The 19,253-nt window shown below is 48.7% G+C and overlaps 1 long non-coding RNA gene across 1 annotated transcript; it reads left to right on the top strand.

The window, feature by feature from the left end:
* The first annotated feature begins 9,599 nt into the window (after positions 1-9,599).
* On the top strand, positions 9,600-12,000 carry LOC123046923 (uncharacterized). Its single transcript, XR_006422680.1, has 3 exons — positions 9,600-9,786; positions 9,906-11,326; positions 11,404-12,000. It is a non-coding gene; the product is annotated as an uncharacterized lncRNA (long non-coding RNA).
* The last annotated feature ends 7,253 nt before the right edge of the window (positions 12,001-19,253 follow it).

Genomic DNA, 19,253 nt, shown 5'->3' with positions numbered 1-19,253 from the left:
TGGTGGTGGTGGCGCCATTTTCCTAAAGCAATATGAGCAAAGGATTAACGATCACTTCATAGGAAAGAAAAATAGTTGTTAAATCAAAATGTTCTATAAATCAACTAAATCAACTAGCCTATTAAATCAACTTGCCTACTAAATCAACTAAATCAAAATGTTCTATAAATCAACTAAATCAACTAGCCTATTAAATCAACTTGCCTACTAAATCAACTAAATCAAAATGTTCTATAAATCAACTAAATCAACTAGCCTACTAAATCAACTTGCGTACTAAATCAACTAAATGAAAATGTTCTAAATCAAGTAAATCAACTAGCCTACTAAATCAACTAAATCATATGAACTAAATCAAAATGTTGCATATGAACTAGCCTACTAAATCAAAATGTACCAGGGAGGAGGGGTTGTGGATGGAGGAGGGAGGAGGGAGAAGGAGGGGCGACTGGAGGAGGGAGGAGAGAGTAGGACGGAGGAGGAGGGCGGAGCGAAGAGGGGCCGGCCGGCGGCGAATCGAGGGAGGACGGAGGAGGAGGGCGGTACCGAGTCCAGCAAGGAGGAGAAGGTGACGGCGGCGCAGAGGGAAGAGGGGTAGGCGACGGAGTCTAGCGGGGCGACGTCGGCCGACGGGGGAGGACCGGCGCGGGGGGGTGTTGAGGGGGAGATGGAGTGAGTGTGAGCGTGAGTGTGGATCGGATAGAGGAGAGCGTGGGTGGTGGGAGTTAGCTAGTTTTAGCAGTAGAGCGCTATAGGTAAAGGCGCTGTTGCTAAGGTACCTAGCAGTAGCGCACTTCGATTTAACGCGCTGCTGCTATAACTAGCTTTGCGGCGGGGTCGTGGGAATTATAGCAGTAGCGCGGATTAGTGGAGGCCTGCTACTGCTACTTTTATTTCAGCAGCGAGTTCTGCTAGAGCACGGTACTGATATATTGCAGCAGCGCCTTATTTTGGAAGGCGTTGCTGGTAATATCCTGTGTATAGGCTTTTCCCTAGTAGTGATACCTTGTTCAATCTCGTTACCTGTAAGTCTCTTTACTCGTTCCGTACGCATGATCCCGTGACTAACTCCTTAGTCACATTGAGCTCATTATGATGATGCATTACCGAGTGGGCCCAGAGATACCTCTCCGTCATACCGAGTGACAAATCCCAGTCTCGATTTGTGCCAACTCGATAGATACTTTCAGAGCTACCTGTAGTGCACCTTTATAGTCACCCAGTTATGTTGTGACATTTGATACACCCAAAGCATTCTTACGGCATCCAGGAGTTACACAATCTCATGGTTTAAGGAAATGATACTTGACATTAGAAAAGCTCTAGTGAACAAACTACACGTCCTTTTGTTATGCTTAGGATTGGGTCTTGTCCATCACATCATTCTCCTAATGATGTGATCCCGTTATCAATGGCATCCAATGTCCATGGTCAGGAAACCATAACCATCTATTGATCAATGAGCTAGTCAACTAGAGGCTCACTAGGGACATGTTGTGGTCTATGTATTCACACATGTATTACGGTTTCCAGTTAATACAATTATAAGATGAGCAATAGACAATTATCATGAACAAGGAAATATAACAATAACCATTTTATTATTTCCTCTAGGGCATATTTCCAACACACTGTGCACATGCTCACATATAAACAATGACCTCACTGAGCAAGTAAGCATTGAGAGACCACATATTTAAACAACCTAACTAACACACCGTATCTGCTAACTATAAAATCAATACTAAACAATGACCAAATTAGCACAAATTTGGGACATACTTTCACAGCACAAGCAAGGAACCTCCTTCCAGTATGGATGCCCCGGAAAGCAACACACCTCTCTGCTGGCAGGGAGTGTTCATTGCACAAAACGTCAACTTCAGCGCCCTCAAAGTCGGAGTCATCCTTGGTACCAGGGATCTGCAGGTGCAAAGGAAAGACAACCATTTGTAACATAACTTCAGGTCAAGCTCAACAGAAAAATCCCCAAATCCAAACCATAACCCTAGCTCGAGCTCGAGCAAGTCACCTTGATGATGCCCTCGCCTGAAGCTGAGTCGGCATACTGGTGAGAGTTCTCGCTATTGTCGTCATCAGACCAGGGCATCATGGCGATGCGGCGGCTACGGCGACTGTAGATGTGGGAGGGGGCGGCGGCGGCTAACGAGCGGGAGCAGAGAAAGGGAGAAAGGCGAGAGAGAATGAGGGTTGGGGGTGAGCCAGCACCGATTCGGGGGTGTTTGACCCGGCCCGGCTCGAACCGGTGCGCGCGCCCAGTGTAACGTCGTCAAACGGCCCTGCCATGTGAACAGTGCTGCCACGTCGATGTATGCGGGCCCCTCCATGTCTTAAACGTACTTAAAACGTTCCAAAGGAGCAACCAGTGTTTTGCAAAAAAAATGAAAAAAATAGTGTTTTTTGGCACAATTTCGTAAATATGTGGTTCCTGCAAACCTAGCCTGAAGTGTCGATGTTTTTTGCAATTCACTCGAATTTTTAGGAAAACGAGTTTTGGTTAGTTATTCTGTTAAGATGAGTTTTACGAGAATCCATTTTTGTTAATTTTTCATATTTTTACCGCACATTAAAAAATGTTTGGCAGAATTTCATAAGATATTTGCGTTAAATATTCATAATTTTGGAAAATTTTAGAGTTTTTTATTTTTTGTTGTTGTTTTAAAAAAATTGTTCACATTTTGAAAAAGTTGTTCGTAGTTTCGAAAAACGTTCTTTTTTTTCTATTTGTTCCTATTTTTACAAAAAGTGTTTGAGATTCCCAAACATAGTTTGTGAGCAATTTTGAAAATGTTTGTTTTCGTAAGTATATTTGCTTTTGTGAAAAAGAAAACCACGTTCGATATTTTAAAAAAGTTTTTTTTTTGCCGTGTAAACTTCATGTAAAATGAGCTAGCATTTTGGACAAAGAAGTCTGTGAACACAGTTGGTAGCGATGTTGGTTCGCTCACTTGAAGTCGTGTGATCGATCCCGCAGACATACATTTTGTGTTCGTCTTTGCTGCTGTTTGTGGGATCGACTCGCACGGGCATACTTTTTCTTTTATTTTTCACAGCTCTCTACCTTAAATGGGCCGGCCCAGGTCAGCTCGACGCCGGTCCTTCTCTTCCTCCTCAAACTCGCATGCAACCTGTTCGACGGATTTTCTTCCCATTACTAACGTGGAAAAGCGGGATGGGGAGATGGAGTCCCATGGGCTTATACCTGACTACCGGCTACTGTTGAACTGTGTCGCCGCCGGCTGCCTGATCGTCCGTATACATGTACGATTGATTTTCTTAAGTACTAGTACCAATCAGCGCTTGGTACCATGTACGGCGTTCATGTCGAACAGGCCAGAACGACATGGCGACTGACGAGCTCGACCCGCTGAAGCCAGCATCGGGATCGGCCTTGCGTCGCCGCCGCCCTCAAGCGCTTCGTTGTTGTCAGCCATGGCGTAGAACGGAGACTCCATAAAGCATCGCCGACAATGGCGTCGTGTCATCGTCGTCGACATGCCCTGCCATGGCGTAAGACAAGTGTTTCTTGCCACGATGATGTTCAGTTCGCAAGACACGGTGTAGTTCCTGTGCGTTGAGCTCTCATGGAAGTCAACCTCCATCTGCTCACGATGCACTAAACGGGTTTTTAGAAAGAGTCTGTCTATATAACATCTCACATCTAAGTTTTTGTTTTTTTATGCAAAGCGTTTATTTGTTGTTTTTCAACTGGACTGTGAAAAAAAAACAGATGCGCTAGGTAGGATTTGAACTCAGGACCTCATGCAAAACAATGATAGCTCGTTCCATCCTAGCCAATGACTAATACTAACATAAGGCAAACTGAAAATCTATAAGAACATAACACAGAGTCAAGATTAGTATACATGTTTGATTTTTTTTAACCTTTTTTACAGATTGTGATTTTTTTAAATGTTGACTATTTTTCTAAAACACAAACACTTTTAAAATTTAGAAAATATTTTTCAAATTTGGATACACTTTATAATTCTGATTTTATTTTTGAAAAGTAAGAACAAAATTTGGTATTCCGAACAATTTCTTCTCAGACAAATTTTGAAGACATGGATAATTTTGAAAATCCTTGAGCAGTTTTTAGAGTATGGACACTTTTGAAGATTCCAAATATTTTTTTTAAAAATAAGACTAAATTTATTCTATCTTTATTTTGATAATAAAATTTCAATATTTTTGCACTGTTTGATAAATGTTTACATTTTAAAAATGTTCACGCATTTCAAAAGAAATATTTGTGATGATTAAGAAATATATTATATACAGTGGAAAAGAATCTTAACATTCAAAGAATGTTTGTGACAATTTTTAAAAGTAGCTTCACGCATTTAAAAAAACACATGATTTCTAGGTTTTTTATGGAATGTAAATAAAATGTTCGCATAATTTTTTGAAATAGTTTCATACCATTTAAAAAATGAACAGTAGGAATCTGGAATATGTTTACCTTTTATTCTAAAAATGCTCGGGCATGTATTTGAAAAAATAGTCATCATGTATTTTAAAAGTGTTCAATGTATGTTAAAATTGTTTCCCATGTATACAGAAAACATGTAGTGTGTATTACCAAAGTTGACATGTATTTGCAAAAAAAAATAACCTGACTATGTAGGGGTACCGTGTTGGGGACGAGTTGCGTGCCGAGAGTGGACATGCAATTATGTCGGGCATGAGTTTCATCTGTGGCCTGGACATGCAACCGAGTCAGGTGGATTTACACGTTGGGGTTGGGCATGGAACTAGGGATCGGGGCAAGTTGTGTGTTGAAAAACTGAGAGAACTACGAGGTGAGTTGCGAGTTGAGGATGGACTTACAACTGGGGCAACTACAAACTTTGAGACTAGTTACGGGTCAACGATCGACTAGCAACTGGGATAAAACAAATTATATTCCCAGTTGCGAGTCTGGATGGACTTGCAACTAGGATGAAAGACAAAAACACAGGCCCAGTTGCGAGTCAAGGGTGGGCTTGCAACTGGAATAAAAAAACATGATTCTAGTTGCGAGTTGAGGGTGGACTTGTAACTGAGTCAAGTATATAAAAACTATAACTGCGAGTTACGAGTTGAGGGTGGACTTGCAAATGAGATAAAAAAATAAAACACATCCCAGTTGCAAGTCGAGGATGGACTTGCAACTGGGACAACCGAACTATGGGCCCAGTTGCAAGTTGAGGGTGGACTTGCAACTGAGACAACACAACAAACTATAGGCCCGGTTGTGAGTCGACGGTGGACTTGCAACTGGGACAACAACAAACTATGGGCCCAGTTGCAAGTTGAGGGTGGACTTTCAACTGACACAACACAATAAACTATAGGCCCGGTTGTGAGTCGGCGGTGGACTTGCAACTGGGACAACAACAAATTATGGGCCCAGTTGCAAGTTGAGGGTGGACTTGCAACTGAGACAACACAACAAACTATAGGCCCGGTTGTGAGTCGAGGGTGGACTTGCAAGTGGGACAACAACAAACTATGACCCCAATTGTGAGTCAATGATGTACATGCAATTAAGACAACTATGGAACATGGACCCAGTTGCGAGTCAATGCTGGACTTGCAACTAGGATAAAACAAACTATGGTCCTAGTTGCGAATCATGGGTGGACTTGCAACTAGGATGAAAGACAAAAACATAGGCCCAGTTGCGAGTCAAGGGTGGGCTTGCAACTGGAATAAAAAAACATGATCCTAGTTGCGAGTTGAGGGTGGACTTGTAACTGAGTCAAGTATATAAAAACTATAAATGCGAGTTGCGAGTTGAGGATGGACTTGCAAATGAGATAAATAAGTAAAACACATCCCAGTTGCAAGTCGAGGATGGACTTGCAACTGGGACAACCGAACTATGGGCCCAGTTGCAAGTTGAGGGTGGACTTGCAACTGAGACAACACAACAAACTATTGGCCCGGTTGTGAGTCGACGATGGACTTGCAACTAGGACAACAACAAACTATGGGCCCAGTTGCAAGTTGAGGGTGGACTTGCAACTGAGACAACACAACAAACTATAGGCCCGGTTGTGAGTTGAGGGTGGACTTGCAACTGGAACAACAACAAACTATGACCCCAATTGTGAGTCAATGATGTACTTGCAATTAAGACAACTATGAAACAGAACTATCAGCCCAATTGCGAAGTGAACCTACAACTAGGACAACTACAAAACTATGAGCCCAGTTGCGAGTCAAGTGTCGACTTGCAACTGGGATGAAACAAATTACAGTTCCATTTGCGAGTCAATGGTGGACTTGCAACCAGCACACAAAAATCGGCTCCTAGTTGCGAGTAGAGGGTGGACTTGCAGGTAGGGAAAAAATGGGCCGCACCATAGTTGCAAGTCGACGGTGGGATTGCAATTGAGGAAAAAAAATCGGGCTCTAGGTACGAGTCGAGTATGGACTTGCAACTAATAAAAAGGTCGAGCCCCCAGATGCGAATCGAGGGTGGACTTGCAAAAGAGAAGAAGAAAAAGTCAACCCCCACTTGCGAGTCAAGTGTGGACTTGCAACGTGGATAAAAAAAGGTCTGAGTTGCGAGTCAGAGGTGAACATGCAACTAGGACAAAAATGTTGGCCCAAAGTTGCAAGTCGAGGCTGGACTTGCAACCGACACCAAAATATGTCGGGCCGAGTTGCATGTTAGTGGTTTACTTGCATAAAAATAAAAGAGATGGGCTCCAGTTTGCATGTCGATGGTTGACTTGCAACTAAGACAAAAAATAAAAAAGGGAGACCTCAGTTAGAAGTACACCTGCAACAAAGATCAAAAAGTTCTAGACCAAGATGCATGTTGGCGATCGACTTGCAACTAGAACAAGGAAAAAAGACGAGTTTCTTACATATTAGGGTTAGACTTGTAAACAGAAATAAAAACAAGAAATGGGCCATTGCCCGTGATTGTATTGTTTAGAAATTTGGCCAGGTTGCCTGTACTCCAAAGACAAAGAGCAACGTGATTGAGAGAGAGGGGGGGGGGATCCTATTGGCCACTCACAGCGGCAAAATGCATGCGCTTCACACAGGGGCGAGTGCCGAGCGATGCTTTTTGGGCCGACCCACTTACGAACTTCGCAGTCCAGTTTTGCGAACCTTCTAGTAGGTTTCATAAACGGTTTTTTTCTTCTATTGGTTTTTCACGTTTCTGTTTATTTATTTATTTTCCTTTTCTGTTTCTTTTTCATTATTTCTTTTTTTATTTTCTTTTTTAGAACATGTTCGCGGTTTTACAAAATGTTTAGGATTTTATTATTTATTTTTTAATTTTCTTCTCTTTTTTTCAAAATATATCGAATTTTTTAAGTTTTGTTTGTGTTTAAAAAAATGTGCAGTTTTTGAAAAAATGTTCTCAAAATTCAAAAATTGTTCTCGTTACACAAAAAGTTCAAAACTTTCGAAATTCAGAAAATGTACTAGATTTCAATTTTTTGTTCACATATTAAAAAAATGTTCGCTCTTCCAAATTTGATCGGGATTTTTCAAAATTGTTCTCTGTTTCAAAATTTGTTATCAAGATTCAAAAAAATTTCGTGCTTTACAAAATTGTTCGTGCTTCCAAATTTGTTTGGGATTTTTCAAGATTGTTCTTCATTTCAAAATTTGTTCTCAAGATTAAAAAAATGTTTGTGCGTTAAAAAATAGTTCGCGCTTCCAAATTTGTTCTTAAGATTCAAAAATTGTTCGTGCGTTAAAAAATTGTTCTCAAATTCCAAAAATGTTCATGTTTTCGTAAAATGTTTGGGAAATTCAAATTTGTTCGTTTCATAGAATTTGTTTGCATTTAAAAAAAACGTACGTTCAAAAAATTACTCAAATTTTGGAACAAAAAGTTGGGATTTTGTCAAAAAGTGTTTGCAATTTTATAAATGTTAAGAATTTACGACTTTCAAAAACAAATCTGTCTAAAATGTTCACGACTTTATTTTTATTTTTTGAAATTTGAAAACAAGTGTGAGTTGTTAAATTTTTTATCGTATTTTGAAACAGTGCTTGTTTGTTAAAATAATTCACAATTTCAAAGGAAGGTTTGAAAAAAATATAAAAAATGTCCAGATTCTTCGTTGGTATTAGTTCTTATACTATGACGCTTTACATTTTAGCACCAACAGTTGTTAGATCTATTTGTTAGCTCGTGCCCGACGCAACATGGAGGTCTAGAGGTCAAATCCTGGCAGGACTGGACTGCAGTCGCATTGCTTTTTTTTAAATATAACATCGCAGCGCTACTGAAAAAGGAAACATGTGCGCTCGCTGTATTGGGCAGACCCAGTCAGGGGTTTCATGCGTGCATCATGTCGCTGTTTGACGCAGAATGCGTCCAATAGGAACTACCGAGAGAGAGAGAAGAGCAAAACTGACATGCCAACGGCCAGCTTGTGTCTTCGACTTATACATACAACTCTTCTCTTCAATACCACACTTAAAAAAATAGACCATGAAAAATGCCCCGAAAAGAAAGACACAAGGTGTGATGGGCCACAAAATGAACAACGATGGGTGACACCGGACGCGCGGGACAAAACAACCCTGATCAAAGAATCACACTAGATTTATAGCAACAGATCAAATGGACTGAAACTTAAACGAGACATCACACTCATCTATAAAAGTTTTAGCAACTCCAGTACATGATTTAATATTCCATGGACACGTCGCATAGTTGAATTCAAATCAAAACAACGACAAAAAAGTACATGAATGATCATACGGTATATACATGCACAAAGAAGATGCGTGCACACAACATATGATATATACACCTATCCTAGTATCGCAGAAGGGGAGAAAAAGAAATGAAAAAACACAAAAAAAAAACACAAACTGCACCGGCTGCAGCGAATTGAGACGGTACAACAAATAGACAAAAAAAATTCTAAAAAAAACAAATAGACAAAAAAACAGGCAAAGGCAGCCCACGCTAGCACACACAGGGCCAGCCCATGCTGGCACGCTGCATGCACGCCGCGTGCGGGGCTGCGCGAGCAGGCGCTCCGGCTCGAACGGAGACAAATCCCGAGATTGATCGCCAGATCAAGTGCGCATGAATTTTAAAGACAGAATAAATTCAAGAGTGGAGGGCTTAGATGTGAGATAGCTATTTCACATCTAGATGTGAGATAGTAAATCCACTTTAGAAAAATGGCTAATAGTCGTTTTTTCATATCAGTTTGTCTAATTCACATCTAGATGTTTTTTAAGCGTGTCACATCTAAACTCCCACAAACATATAATGTAGCAACAAGAAAAAAAAACTAGGACAAAAAAATAGACCACAAAGAGAGTGAACATCAGTTTAGATGTGACATAACTATGTCACATCTAGACATGTCCTAGACAGACCCTTTTCATATTCTCACTTTTTTAGTTTGTAGAACAGAATGAACGCAGCAATTCGGTGCCCAAGCTCAGATGCTCCCGAAATCATCGGCGTCCATCAGTCGCTTGGGATCCGAACAATTCCGTCTGACGCAAAATCAGGAAAAGGGACGTACAGCGGCCATACTGTATGGAACAGTAGCGGGTTTGTGGGCCCAAAACGTATGGTTGTACGTTCCGCCGCACGAGGCCGTCTGGTCTATGGATCAGAACGTTGCCTTTCGTGATGAGCCAGGGACACAACGACCATAGTTCACCCCCTCCTGCCTCTCCCCAGATCCGACTGCCTTAGGGCCTGCGGCGGCTGTCGAAGCCCGGCGAATTCGTGATAGAAGATGCTGACCTTGAGCTCTTGCTGGATGTCGTCGATCGGTAAGTGGATCTTTCCTCCGTACAGTTCTAGCAGATTGCTCATTCTTTGGGTAAGTGGACATACGAATTGAGAAAGCTGATTCGAGGACTGGCCATGCGCCATTGCCGTGGGATTTCAGGTTACCCCAGGAGTTCGCCGACAGTTTTGAAAGCCCAGATCTGGCCCCTCTGGCATTGTTAACGCCAGACCAAACCAACCCTGCCATTCAGGCGGACTCGAATGCTGCTCTGGATGCGGGCAATAAGTTGGCGTCGGCGGGCCGGGGAGGCCGCACTGTGGCGAGCGGTGGCGTCGGGAGGCATCTCCGACTGTCCGCGCAGCCAACTGACAGGGTCAACCCAAAGGCGCTTGGTTGGACAAAGAGGTACGTCACCTAATTCCATTACCTGTGTAACTGTATGTGTTCGAAAACGAGTACATGTTGATGTGCTCAGTCATGCTTGATATGGTCTAGTTCTATTTTGTATGACTGCAACCTGCCGATATGATAAAGTTAGCTGAACCCTGATAGTACTACTTGTTACTGATCGCTATTTGTTTAATATGCTTAGCGGGCAAATATGTCAGCAATTGTGTTGCATCTGAAAACCGTCCAAAAGAAATTGTTTGTTTATAAAATTCAGGTTACGCCGTAATGCGCCACCTGACCGGACACCATGTCCTTCTAGGATGAGTGCACTAGAGCAGTCAATTGGCAAATGTGCAGAAGAGACTGCGAAAAGTGTAATTAGACTGGAACTCGTCTGAGTTTTGATTCACTGGGCGAGACGTGCGACCTCTACAACTTGTATTCATGGGAGATCGGATTTGGAATTCAGTATGGCAAAACCAGACTGAACGCCGAGAGGACACAGTCAATGCAAAAATCCTTTGCAGCTGCTCGGTGTATTCTGAATTCTGCTTAGTTGTTATGCCATTTGATTTTTGTTTTTGCTGGAGTGTACATGCAGGGGAAGCCGGAGGCGGAGAATAGTAGATCTTGTAGATGCGAGTGCCCTGCATTGAGAAGGCTCTTGCCGGCAGCTGATAACAGTTCATACATGACAGAGCACTGTGAGGGGCACAACCATTCCATGTCTCTAACGATGGGAGAGGGCGATATCGACGTCTATTACTAAAGATTTGCTAAAGCAATTAAGGGAAAACAGTGTCAACCTCTGAAAGGTGCACAACATCATAGACAACTTTGTCGGCCGATGATGACGCGAGGAAGACTCTGGAGGTCTTCGCAGCATTGTCGCCGGGGACCCTGACTTCACATACTGAGTTTTGGCAAACAGTGATAGCAGGGTGAAGAACTTTGATGTGGACTAATGGAAGCAGCAGAACGCAGTACCGGTTCTTCGGGGATGTGATAATCTTCAAAACAACATATAGGACCAACCTCTATGACATGCTGTTTGGTCTATTCGTGGGGGTGAACAATCATTTTTAAAGCATTATCCTGGCTGGGGTACTGATATGCTGCTTGATAAATACAATTTGAGGACGGTGGGGAACACTGAAGGTGGTGACACCCGAGCAAGAATAGAGGTTCAGGTATGGCCGGAATCATAAGTTGTTTCCTTCTACTCGATTCCTCTGTAAACACCTGCTTGACGGTCACATCTCTGCAGTTCCCGGACACGTCGAGCTTGGGGTCGACAGCGAGCGCTTGGAGCACGAACTTGACGCCGGAGCAAGGAGGCCATGGCATCGACGACGTGAGCGGAAATATTGGTTCTGTTGTGCTGTCTGTTGGTCTTCCGAACTTGGAGAGGTGATACAGCCGGAACTCTCTTCGGAGAAGATTTTGAAGCTAACTGGATGATAGGGTCAGAGATGATACCCTTGAAGGATTCAGCAAGCATGACCCAGCTGCCGTCGCGTTGGCCAGCTAAGATGGTGTTGACTCTGATGTGGACAACGGGTCACGCGTGATGTATGTGGCCGGAGAGGTTGATTCCGGTGGAGTAGAGGGAGTTGAGCAAAGTACTGTGTTTGCTCTGCTCCCGTTGTGCAAGATGGGCACACCATCTTCAACAGTTTGTTGTGGTGTGCGTGCGGTGTGCTTGAGGTTCCAGACAAAAAGAAAACTCGTTGAGTGTGATTACGTCATGATTTATGAAGGGAAACTCTAGTTTGTGCTTGTAAAACCCAGTGGCTGAGTACGCGCACAGTTGCATCTTGTTGACAGTAAAGTTCTTAAATCTAACTAAAATTGTTTTGTTTCTTGTTACAAGATTGTGCTCATTAGCAATTAATTAATGTTGGGGCACTCGATTAACTATAAGCGTGAGTAGTGGTTAGATAGTTGGCAGAGGTCCAGTAGAGGTCATTTGGTTTTCAGTTTAAATTTTTTGCTGGCCCCGGACTAAAAAATGTTGTTGCATTTGGAATGGAGACGGCTCATACTCGCACAGGAAAAAGACTGAGCCGCGACCGCAATTTCTGTTCCCCCTCTTCCTCAATAGCTGTCGTTGCATTTAATGCACCCAGGAGCTGTATTTATTTTTCTTACTATACATCTGCTATACAGAGAAGAATACATGGCCTGGCACACATCCACATGCTAGCTGACGGGGGAGATTTCAGGAGCATCTGAGCCTGGGCTCAGGAACGAATATCCGGAACAGAATGACTAATTCACATCTAGATGTTTTTTAAGGATGCCACATCTAAGTAGTTCATCACATAATAAAGGGCTTTAAGATTTGTACAAATTATTTTTTGCTGATGTTGTATGATGTCATGTCTAAATGTGACATAGTTATGTCACATCTGATCAGTTCTAGCCACACCCATAGTGTTTTTGCGGGTTCTTATAAAAAAAATTAACCTTTGTGATTGCCAAGAAACAAATAAGAAAAATGAGAAATAATTGGGTGAAATGGAGAATTATTTACATAGCATACCGAGTTAGGCCTCGCATCTTTTGATCAAAACCAGTATAGAAGAGCATACCGTTCAGACTTTGCAAGTCTTCTCCTTTGTCCATGTACCGGACGTCCACGATGTTATCCGACCAAATAATGCACCCACGTCCAACACCTCCTCCTCTCGCGTCGGCGGTGGCATAGGCTACGCACGAGCAGTTGATGAGGCACCTGTCCATGTAAAGTAGGGTCTAGTATATCGTCTTTGTACATGTATTTATATATGTATGTCAATATAATTTGATCATCTATATATTACGACGTGAGACTGGATGTCAACCACCCACGCAAAACCCTAAACCCTGTATTTCAACTTGGTATCAGCCAGATCGGGCCGCCGCCGCAAGTCCCTCGCGCCGCCGCCCGATCCTCTCTCCGCGTAGCCGCCGCACTTCCGATCGCCGCTACCGCGCGTGCCATCCATCCGCGCCGCTGCGTCTTGCTACTTCACGTACGCTCACAGGAATCCATCTAGCTGCTAGCTAGCTTTGCCCGTACGCTGCCGCCGCTTCCGATCGCTGCTGCCGCGCGTGCCATCTTCCGCGCCGCCGCCGCATGCTGCTCTATCCGCGTCGCCGCTGCGATGTCATCCTCCGCTATGTCCGTCGGCCAAACTGACAGCGCCCTCGTCTCTTTCCCCGTCGCCACGATCCCCGCCGCGCTCGCCGTCCCGACGATCTCCGACCACCTCGGTTGCCACAACTTCATGCTCTGGGGGGGGGGGGGCATCACCAGCATCGTTCTTGCCGGTGCCAACCTCCATGGACACCTCGATGGCACCAAGGCGGCACCGGCCAAAACACTCATTGTCGGCACCGGCGACGCTGCCACTACCATCATCAACCCGGAGTACCACCAATGGTGGGTTCAAGATCAGCGCGTCAAGGGGCTTCTTCTCACCTCCATGGATGAGGATATTGCATGCCAACTCATTGGCTACGAGTCGGCGCATGTGGTGTGGACAGCCATCGCCGCCATGTTCGGCGCCCAGAGCAGCGCCTATGTCCGCCACATCCGGCAACAACTTCAGTCACTGAGGAAGGACGATCTATCCGCCGCGGAATACATGCACAAGATGAAGGCCCTAGCCGACACTATGGTCACCCCGGCTCTCCGATCCGTGATGATGAGCTTATCGATCACATCCTCACCGGCCTTGGCTCTGCCTACAACTCCGTCGCCGCCTCCTTGGGCGTGAGTAACGCATCCATGCCCTACTCCAGTTTTTACTCATTGGTTCTGTCCTTCGAGGCGCTGCAGGCACAACAGAGTGCGGTGGAGGGGTGGTTTCCCTCCGCAAATGTCGTGACCCGTTCGGGTTCGTACGGTGCGGGCGGGCGTGCGCCCTACTCCGATCCCTATCCCTCCCAAGGGGGGGGGCGCCCGGCTGATGGACATGGCCAGCCAGGGCAGAGCCGCCAGTGCGGTAATGGTGGCAACACCGGCGTCCGTGACCGCAACGCTGGTTATGCCGACAATGGCTGGCAAGGTGGAGGGGGCAACGCCGGCAAGAATGGAGGAGGAGGTGGGCGTCGCAACCGCTAGTGTCTTCGGTGCCAAATTTGCAAGAACTGGGGCCATGAAGCCGACGACTGCCGCAAGCGCTATGCTCAGGATCACAACTCCCACTCCGCCAACTCGGCCTCCACCAACACTGTCGACTTTCCTTGGGTGCTGGATACCGGGGCTACGGATCACTTGACTAATGATCTTGAGCGCCTCCAGGTTCACGAGCGCTATGACGGCAAGGATCAGGTTCAGGTGGCCAATGGTGCAGGTCTATCTATTTCCCACATTGGTCATTCACGTTTACCCGGTTCATCTCTTAAACTGCCAGCATCTTCTCTCTATTTATCGTCTTCTTTGTGACAATGACGTATTTGTTGAATTTCACCGTCGTTTTTCCTTGTTAAGGACAAAGCAACCAGGCGCGTCATCCTTCAAGGTAGAAGTTACCGGGGGGGGGGGGGGTCTATCCGGTCCCCTTCGCTCATGCATCATATTCATCGTCTCGTCGTACCTCCTCTGGTGTTCGAGTTTTGTCGTCGCAATAGCATCAACGTCTTGGTCACCCTACAAATAATGTTGTCACTCCCATTGTTCAGAGTCATGAACTTCCATGTTCTCGTTCAAATAATTCATCGTTAGTTTGTGATGCCTGTCAGCGTGCTAAGAGTCATCAACTACCTTATTCTACTTTGTTTCATATCACTACTGTACCTCTTGAATTAATACATTCAGATGTTTGGGGTCCCGCTCTTGCTTCGTCGGTAGGGTACAAGTATTATCTTAGTTTTATTGATGACTACACGCGCTTCACCGGGATTTATTTTCTTAAACACAAGTCTGATGTTGAGCAAGTTTTCTACAACTTTCAGGCTCATGTCGAACGCCATCTGGATTATAAAATCAAGGCCGTTCAGTCCGACTGGGGTGGTGAATACCACAAACTCCATCGCTACTTTCAACGCACGGGCATCTCTCACCGAGTGTCATGTCCACATACCTCTCAGCAGAACGGTATTGCCGAGCACAAACACCGACATTTGGTCGAGACCGGCCTTGCCTTGCTTGCGCACTCATCTCTTCCACTTTGGTTTTGGGATGAGGATTTTCTTACGGCACGTGTCGGGGGTTGGGCGCGACATATGCCAACGGATGACTTATCATGGTGGGAGCGAGTAGAACGTTGCCGGTGCCTGGAAGCGGGATAAGGCGTAGACACGTACGCCAGCAAACTTTACCCAGGTTGGGGGCTCTCCGTGGAGATAATCCCCCTACTCCTGCTCTGCAGGGTCTCCGCATGATCACTAAGGCACTAGTGCTACAAGTCTCTCCTTGAGCTGTGTGTAGTGGTAGGAGAAGGTAAGGCTAGATCTTCCCTACCCTAGGGGCCTGGCTAGTTCTATCAGAGTTGGAACCCTTTGCGTGGGTGACCTGGGGGGGTTTATATAGGCCTACCCCCCGGGGTACATTGTAATCTGTCCGGGTGCTGGGCCCGGCTGTCAGCGTCTCCGGCCTCCGGCTTCTCCGCCGACCGTTGGGGCCCGCCACCTGGTGGGCCCCGTCGTCTGGTGGCTGGCTGCTCACTATAGCCGTGCCGTTGGTGACGAGGGCTTGGTCATCTTCAGCGTGGCTACAGTCCCGCCGCCTGGTGGGTGATCACTGTAGCCACACCTGGTCTCATCTGCTTAATGGCATGCTTGCCTCGGGGCGAGGGATGACTGCCTGCTGGAGGCCGGCCCTGCCGAGTCCGACTGGTTGGGATTCCGCCGTCTTCTACGGAGTCTCTGCTCGATAGGGCCCGCCGCCGGCAGGCCGTACCGATAGGCCGTCGTGGGGAACAGGACTCCGCCTGCTCGGAGCGACGTCAGGGGAGACATGGCACAGTGCCCCATCATGCGGAGATCTCCGCCTGTACGGAGCACTGTAGCCACGCCTCCCGGGCGCCGGGGGCGACGTGCTTCACTGCAGCCATGCCCTAACTTGTACTCTCGGAGGGGGTTCGGCTGTACCGTCGCCACGAGGCGGCCACCTGCTTGATGCCGCCCTCTCCAAAGGCCGGTGGGCAGGAGCCGGCCACCCGCAGCGTTGTTGGCTGGGGTCGGCCGCCCTCTAGTAGCCGGCCCCTAGAGGGCGGAACTTCTACTTAGGGCCCAGCTAGGCGGAGCTGGCCCAAAGTCTTGATAAGTCCTAGGACCTGGGTGAGGCTACCCATGGCCCATTACTCTGACAGTAGTCCCCGAAGCCGGTGAGGCGTCGCGGTCGAGGGGCCGTGAAGACTCAGCGGCTTTCTCCCCTCTCTGAGTTCCAGAGAGTGCTACGGTCCGCCTTGCGGCGCACCGATATCTTGGTCCGCCCTGCGGCGTGCCGGCCCTTTGAAGCCGGCCTCCACAAGGCGGGGTCGTCGGCCAATTTTAAACTTCTCGGCGGGAAGGTAGGTGGCGTGCCTGTTAAGCTTCCTCCGGCCACCGCACGCCTTAGGGGCGCCACGCGGCGCCCGCCAGCCCGGCCAGCCTACCATCCCACGCTCCTGATGGGACATGACAGTGGGCCGGGCCCGCCACTATCGGGCCTCGGCGCACGGGCTGATCTACTGCGCCGAGGTGGGCGGTTGCGGTTCCCGCGGTTATTCACTGTGCAGTAAGTATGCGTGGAGATCGTGGGGACGTGGGGGTGTGGGCGCAGTTAATCCCACGTCCCATGCGCTGTCCCCTCGGCTTCATAGCCCAGGGGCTATAAGTAGGGGGAGGCAGGGGTGTGGCGAGGCTCGTGCGCCCCCTCCCACTTCTTATTCTTCCTCCCGCACTCTCCACCGTAGCTGCCTCTCGCCGTGGTGCTGCTGCTGCTGCCGCCGTTGCGCTCTCGCCCCTCCCTCAGCTCCGCCCGCAGCCATGGCGCGTGAGAAAGCCGGCGACTAGGATGGCTCTACGGTCATCGAGGACCTTATCACTTTCCTCCATGACATGCGCCGGATGCCCAGCGCGACATTTGTCAAGGCGCGGGTGCCGCCGGAGATGGAGATCTCACCGGCACCGCTGGGGGACGAGCGGGTCATCTTCCGCTCGCACTTCCTCCGCGGCTTCAGCCTCCCGGCGAGCGGCTTCTTCCGCTCATTCCTCGACTTCAACCACCTCCAACCTCACCATATGACACCCAATGCCGTGACCCTGCTCTCCGCCTTGGTCACGACATGCGGGGGCTACATCGGCATCCTCCCCATAATCGAGCTGTGGGGAGTGTTCTTCTATGGGAAGCTCGGCACCTCCGCCAAGGACACGCCGATCGAGTGCAGGGGCTATGTCGCCGTGCGCCGGCCGGCGAAACGGAACGCCTTCCCCACCATCAAGCTGGCCCAATCGGTGAAGATGTGGCAACAGTCCCACTTCTACGTCGAGAACGTAGATCCTGCTGCTGACTTCCTCAACTTGCCGCCCTACGAGGCCGGCCCCCCCACCGGGCTCCGGCCCAACTGGGGGGTACAAGTCGAAGCCGGTGTCGGCAGACGCGGTGGCCGCCATCGGCCGACTCCGGGTGCTCCAAGAGTCAGAGGGCCTTGTGGCCTCCGACCTCCTCGTCGCCTTCGTCGAGCGCCGAGTCCTCCCACTCCAGAGTCGCCCCCATCCGATCTTTCGGATGGGCGGGCACCGCGATCCGTGCCAGCTGTGCACAAAAGGTATGCCGCCTGCCGAGGTCGTGCGGATGGTGAATGAGATCTCTGACCTCAAGGTGCCGGAGGAGGACTGGCGGTACGGGAAGCGGCCGTACTCCCGTCACAATCCGCCACCTGCCGTAAATCCCTTGATTTCTTCCTTTAGATTTGTCTTTTGGTCTTGCTTTCCTTGTGATTCGACTACTTCTTTGGACGCAGATTTACATGTCCGCGGCGGCAGCCGCCATCCTGGGGCCGGGTGGTAACTACCACCCGGACAGGGCGGTGAGCGACAAGGACGACCCCGACATGGGGGCGGCCGCCCTGGCGGACGACGCAACAGGCGGCGGTCGCGGCAACGCATGCGGCACCGAGGAAGGTGGCATCATGGGGCCCTGGCCCGACGACGACGAGGACGAGGACAAGCCGTGCCCCACTCGGAGCACGTCCAACACTGGCGCTAGCCCCTCCACGGGGTCGCCCGCCCGCGACGGCAAGCGGAAGCGAAAGCAAGGCGCCGCCTTGTTCGGCAGCGTGCCGAAGAAACCCAAGAACCCGGCCGCAGCGACCAGGCGGCAAGAGGTCGCCGCCAAGACGGTCAGGTATCAAAGGCAGCCGAGGGTGCCCGTCAAGGTGTCGGCGTAAGTGTCTTTCTCCTGACTTTTACTCCTTCTGTCGATCCGGCCTATCAGTAAATTCCTTGTTGTGTCTTCATATCTCAGGGCCCCTCTCACCCTTGACAAGTCGGGCGCCGCCTCAGTCATCAGGTCGGCGACTACCTCTTCTACTAGCCGGCGGATTGATCCGGCCGCTGACCTGCGGGAGGCGACAGAGCGGAACGCGCGGGAGGCGCGCGATGAAGAGGCCGACCACATGGCGAAGGAGGAGGCGGACAGGGCCGCAGCCTCCGCGGCAAGGAGGCTGGCACAGGCGGAGGCCGAAGAAGCGGAGAGGGAGCAGCTCGCGGAGGCCGCGCGTCGCCAGGAGTCGCTGCTTGTGACGCCACTAAACACCGCGCCACCTCCACCGGAGTTCGAAGCGACGAGCGGGGGAGTTGGCGGGGAGCACCCTGTCATGGAGAGGGAGGGCAGCGACGTGGGCATGCCTGACGTCTTCGTGCCACCGCCACCGGCTAGCGAAGCGCGGGTCGAGCAGCCGGCCAAGCTGCCAGTGCCGCCGGCTGAGAACGTGGCGGTGACGGACCTAACTCCTCAGGTCCACACACCCGTGCGCCATCGCCTCGAGAAGGCGGCCTCAGCGCTGCGACCGCTGGAGACCGGAGCCGCGAGCTTGTCGATCCCCGACACCGAAGCGTCCAGCGCCGCGCCGTCCGGCTAGGTGCGTGGAGGCGAGACGGGCGCCCTGAACCAGGCGTCCCTCGACGTCCAGGCCAAGCTCC

Source organism: Triticum aestivum, chromosome 2B (genome assembly GCF_018294505.1).
Source record: "Triticum aestivum cultivar Chinese Spring chromosome 2B, IWGSC CS RefSeq v2.1, whole genome shotgun sequence".
Classification (NCBI taxonomy): Eukaryota; Viridiplantae; Streptophyta; class Magnoliopsida; order Poales; family Poaceae; genus Triticum; species Triticum aestivum.
This window is presented reverse-complemented; position numbering and strand designations above follow the sequence as displayed.